Genomic DNA, 6314 nt, shown 5'->3' on the forward strand with positions numbered 1-6314 from the left:
GATGAGGTTGCTACAGTTCCTTTCTAACTGCTGCCTCTAGTCATTCTGTCCTCATACAACTGTTCGTATGATATCTTTTCAAAAGTTATTTGTTAATTTTCGTGCGTTTTACTACGAATGTCCAGCAGCACGAGCGATCAGTGCACCTGTGCAAGCCCCTTGCAGTGCGGAACCTGTTTAGGCGTCAAAACTACTTGGTTAGATTTAGGAAAAGATCGTGGTTTGTGATAAAATAAGTACGTAGTTGACCTACGTAGTCAAGTACGTAAACTACGTAACAAAACTAAGGTAACATGGGACATGAACAGCATTCTCCTATAGATGAAAGTCCTGTGTTTGTTTGATTCATCCATCCACCCCGACCTCCATCCTGGCTCACGATTACGTAATATATACCAATTATAGTACATTACTTTTGGTAGGTATAAGTACAAACAGTGAATGACAACAGCCTGCTCTAGTATTTCTACAAACAGATCAGTAGGATGAACAGCCGGATCAAATTCAAAGCTTTTAAATTTCTTATATCAGCATCATGTTCAGCGATCCATATAAATCTTCAAGTCAATTTAAAAAGTACTAATATATGCAAGACATGCATAACCTCAAACTTTAGTGATGACCTTGTTTCATTATCAATCAACAGCTTGCATGCTAAATGCCCAAACTGTAAAAAACTCATATCACTGTATTTCTTTGTTTGCGAAAAGGTGCACTTTTTACTTCTCTGTTGTTTAAATCAGTATCCATTCATTTTGGTTTTGGATATTTGCGGTTGAGCAAACTGAAAACACACACATTACAACCTTAAAACGTTGTTATGGTTTAAATGTTAGCCAACAGTTACGTATTTGCGCATCCAGCAGACACAGAGCAACAGCATTTATCTGAAGTCATTTTTCTGGCTTCCTGGCAAATGTAAATACAATATTTACTTTTCTTTTAGCTCTGTTTTGGTCTCCTCCAACTCTGAAGAGAAATAGCTCACTCGTTAGCAGCTAATTGTTCCACTGTACAGCTAGCTTTGTCTGTCTGACATTTGTTGCTTGGCCAGTAGTGTAAAATATCCCGTATTATTCGCTGAAAACAGCTGATGTGGCTGAAAATGAGCCGAAACAGCAAAGTTGCGAGGCATAAAACCAAAACAAAGAGCTGAAAGATGTTAAAACACCCGTAGAGCTGAGGGGAACTCCAGAGTTGCAGCGTTATCTATGTTTGTCACTATGAGCGACCCCTTTAACATAACACATTCACATTCATTCTGTTGTTGATATAAAAATATTGATTAGTGCAGATGTAATACCTCAATACCTCAGAGTAGTGTAACTGTGATTAACAACTGAGCTGTAGCTTGCACCCATAAAAGCATTGTAAAAGTTAGCATTACTTCCATAAAGGAGTTATTAATGCATGGTTCCTGAATGGCAGGTCCTTTTCAATGCAAGATACACACAACAGAAAATGGAAATATTGGAGAAAGTTAGAAAGATGGTAACTTAACTCCCCGGTTACCTAGCAACCATTCATAAAGCACAGCCAGAAAAACCTTCTCCCAGCCAGATTGCTTGGCTGGGACTTCCTATTTTTAATGAATGCCCAGTTACACTTGGAAACACAGAAAGGTGGGAGTGTGTCTGAACAAACAGTAAAACCTGCAGCGAGAAGAAGAATCTCAGAGCAGCAATCTCAAAATAGTCTTAACGTACTTTCCCCTCCATGGATGGAAACGACAAATATATACCAGCTATGGAGGGATGGGACTGGGGACTGTGTTTTGATGTCGTGTACGACCAAAAATACTACATGCACTACGAAACCTGGGTAGATAAATACATGTTGTCAGCAACAGTGGTAGCCATCTTTTGTCTGTTGTCCCTCAGCACCAGCTACAGTCTAACCCTTTTTGATGCACTGAAAAGCAGAAAAGACTGTAACATGGACCGACTTGTGCATCAGCAACAATAATGTCAACAAATTGTATATCATCATGGGTTGAATACTCAGATTTCTGATGTCATCCGCAGCCCAAAATAAACTGCTTACTGGAAGAAAAGTGGTCAGTTACAGATTAAACACACGTAGTCACCTGCCACATCAGCGATGTAACCCTATCCGCACTTTTACCCGCATTTTGCTTTGCAGCAGCTAATGCTGACAATACTGTAATCATGTCATCATACTGAAACCGTATATTCTGACTCATCTCAGTCCTTAATTTGATATGAAAGTGGAGAGAAAAATCTATTGATATACAGTATTTTTACTGGCCAAAAAAAGAAAACAAACATGAAACTTTCTTTTCCAATGTCTAAAAATTGAGATTAAAATTTGTCTGCTTCACAATCCAACTACAAGGACGTCAGTAGAACAATCCAGACAGTTTGCAACCACACCACTGTAAATTGCTATATACTGTAGCTGCAATTAAGGAATTGGTCCTTCAGAGCCCAAAAATAGAAGCACAATGAAAGAGATTTGAAAGTGACAGTGAAAAAGCTGGATCAGAACTTCTCGGTGTTTGATCATGAAGAGACTTTACAACAATAGGAAGCTGAATAAGGGGGGAAAAGGGCTTTTGAAGACAATCGCGTAATGAAACAACAAAAAGACAGATAAACAGCCACACACACTGCCACACGTACACACTCACGCTCTTTAGCAAGTATGTTGCTGATTGGGGCTGATTGAGCGTGAGCGAGTGCACTGGCAGGAGGCCAACTGTTTTGGGGAAATTACGAAGATGAGTGGCACATCGCCTGTCAGCTTTTCTGGGACGAGATGCCCGTAACACACACACACACACACACACACACAGACGAACACATGCAGTGCTTCTTCTGTGACAGGAGGGAGGAGATAGGGGAGAGAACAGATAACAGACTGAATTGTGGTGCATTTCAAAGTGCCCAATTCCTTTCATAATTGGGCTTTCTCATTTTCTGTCTGAGAGATAAATGGCAGATAGTTGGTGGAATTGATTCAAAGTGGTGATTTGACAATAATGGACTAAAAATAAGACTTCCCAAATGCATTTCAGACTCTTAAAATTATGTAACAAGTGCTTGATGTGTCATTTTAATATACAGTACTGTGTGTTTGTCGCAGTTTGTCATTGCCATTTCACTTCAATCCATTAGATGCCCTCGGATTTTCCCTCCTTTCCCAATAGAGAGGCGAAGTCCCGCCCCTTCTGGTGCACCTCCCTGGGACCTTATTTCAGAAATAATATGTACGGTAGAGGGAAATAATTTTTTTATCCTGTTTGAATTGCGTCATGAATCACACATACGATGTTTGTCGATTGAAAGGAAATTTTGCAAATCAAGGAAGTCGCAGTTTGTCGTAAAACTGTTGAGGTATCAGACTGTGGTAAGACGTACACACCCAAAAGTCGCGTAAGTGACGTTTCTCTCGCTGAAGCTACGATGCCTGTGTGTTTCATACTTGGATGTGCTCACAGGAGCAACAAATCTTGCTTGTTCCTTCACTTCTCGGCTGCTAAAAACCAGTGCTGTGTCTCAATTTGCGTAATTCCGTACTTACACTTTCTATTTTCAGTGCGTCCACACTGAGAAGTATGGCAAAATGCAGTGCACTCTAAGTCAGTGTACTCAAAACGGTCAAAAAGTTGAGTGTGGAACGATGGACACTTCTCACCCTCAACGGTCGCCATCTTTGTTATGTAGCGGAGAGGAAGAGACCACCAACTTTTTTCAAACTTGTGAAAATGGTGGGCAAGGAAGCTGCAGCGGTTGCGATTGAACCGGCGAACACAGAACTTTACAAATTTAAGTTATACATGTGCTTTTATTCCACTAAATAACACTATGATGTAGTTGAATAGAAGCCTTTATTGGGTTAATTTATCCTTCCTGAATTGAATTACTCCTGATACGGCGTGATGTCTGTGGCTGACTATCACCAGCTGATCTACCGAGCTTCCGGTGAGTGCAACAACAGCCAATTTGAGACAACACTATACCCTGTCGAAATTCAAGCACTATGCAAGTTAGTACATAGCGTGCACAGTCTACAACATGGAAGTGTACTAATGGAAGTAACCGCATTGAGACACAGCTCAGGAGCTGCTGGATAAAACCCATCAGGTAAGATAACGTTACATTTGTGCGTTGTCAAAGCTAAGTTAGCTAGCTTCACTGAGAGGTTTCACACAAATCTAAACGATACTACAACAAAAACTACGACTTTCTGAACGTGAGAAACCCATCTACACACCTACTTCGACTTTCCTCATCTGCTCTGCCTGGCCTTCCTCCTCACTTGCATCACCTGCTGCTTCCCATTCCCTCTGATTAGATCCAGCTCTGCAGCCCAGTTCCTTTGTTCCTTGTCAGCTCCTCATCGTCACTATGTGGTCTTTTGTTTGCTTGTCTGTCTGTTACCTGCCTACCGAGCCTATCCATGATCATGCTTCTGCATTGGGTCCTTCACCTCTTCCTTTATTCCCCACACTGTGATAGTGTTTGCCCAATTGAAGCTCTCAGGGTGCTAAAGAAGATAACCAATTTTCACCTCAAGTAAAACACATTTGAGTCTGTGTTTGAAAAGGTTTCATTCAGATCTGTAAGAGTGAATGATGCGTTTCTTTGCTGTCTTCTGAATGTCACAAAAGTGCTGTTTTAAGAGACATCTCCATTTCTCTTCTGGTCTATTTCTTTCCCTCACATCTCTCCAACCCTTAACTTTTCTGCCTTGACATGACACAGAGTAAGAAAATAGAGAGAGAAAAATGAAAGACGCCACCTCCTCACAACAGTGGGAGTGAGCGGCGTCCTCCGGGGGGACCGAGCAAGACAAGTCTTTGGTGGTTGCGGAAGCTTCCTGGCATCTGCTCAGTGTTCCAACAAGACAGCTAATGATGTTACGGGAGGTAGAAACAGTTCTGTTCTGCGTCCTTATCGCAAACGCAGACCCAGGACGTCGGCCGCTATCGTCATCGTTGTATAACACTTTGGATGCTACAGAAAAAGAAAAGGCAAGAGAGAAGAGAGCGAGAGAGAGAGAGAGAGAGAGGGTGTGTAGGATGTGTTGGGAGAACAGAGCACAGTGATACATCGCTGATGAATATTTTAAAGGGTCCTCTGTTATGTGGGGAGGAAGAAAAATGAAGACACTTTCCCAGTACAGATGTAGTGGGAGGATCTTAAAGAAATCAGGACACGAGGACACACACTGAGACTTATTCCCAAAAAGAAACTGAGTTTACAGGGTTTTTCTTCATGTTTCAAAAGACAATTTTCATTTCTGTAGTTATGCCTTTGCACTTATTGCACTGTGAAACTACATACCTATTTCATACATTATAGAATTATCACATCCTGTTTTACATGTTTGAAACTCTTTGTGGCGTCACTGTTTCTAGTCCTTCTTCGTTATGACGGGTGAAGTTGCAGAATAATCTCTACACTGATGTACAATCTGTTTTGTAGGTCAGACCACTAAAGAAGATCAATAAGCGTAACATTATTTGAAGTCGGTCTCGAGATACTTTTGATTTCCTCCCGTGAGGTTAGAGCAGTGATGACATGACGCGGGTTGGCAGGTCATCAAAACTGTCCAACGATTGCGTCACCTGTCAGTCCATTTGACTTTCATGTTGGTTTATTTATAATACTGCAGAGTGAATCCTGAATAGACCAGACTGAAGAAGCAACAATGCATTTTTGTTCCAGCTGTGGTCTGGAGCATGTGATCCTACAGATGTGAACACTGAGCAACAGCCCAAGCGTTCATACTGACACAGAGAGCGGAGGAGATTCTGCAGCCTGATAATAAAATTAAACCAAAACCTTAAATAGTACCACGAAATAAGTGCACTTTCAATAAAATTGCAAGTGGCTTAGCAACACACATAATGGCGGCCTCCATGATCATCTAATTCTTTGCAGAATTATATATATTTTTGTATAATTTGAAGCAAATACTACTCGTGAAATAATTTTTGCATTAGTAAAAAAAAAAAATAAACGGACTGTGACAGAGGAAATAATTTACTTTTGATGGAAATCCATCCATAGACGGAGCTCTACCACCTATTAGCTAATGAGGCATTATGGGAATTGTAGGATCCAGTGTTTTAGGAGCTTGAGCCATACTAGAGACTAAAAGTCAGGATCTCTCAGCTTTTGCTGAGTCAGTTTTTCTTTTCTCCCTCCCAAGTCTCCCAAATTTATGGAGCAGCAATATTAAATTGCTAGAGTACCCCTTTAACATCAGTTATCTCCATGGCAACAACCCTTTGGCATGGAGGCAAGAGGGTGGATTAATTCTTTGCTTTTGCTGGAGGAGATGTT

This window comes from Sebastes umbrosus, chromosome 23 (genome assembly GCF_015220745.1).
Source record: "Sebastes umbrosus isolate fSebUmb1 chromosome 23, fSebUmb1.pri, whole genome shotgun sequence".
NCBI classification, from domain to species: domain Eukaryota; kingdom Metazoa; phylum Chordata; class Actinopteri; order Perciformes; family Sebastidae; genus Sebastes; species Sebastes umbrosus.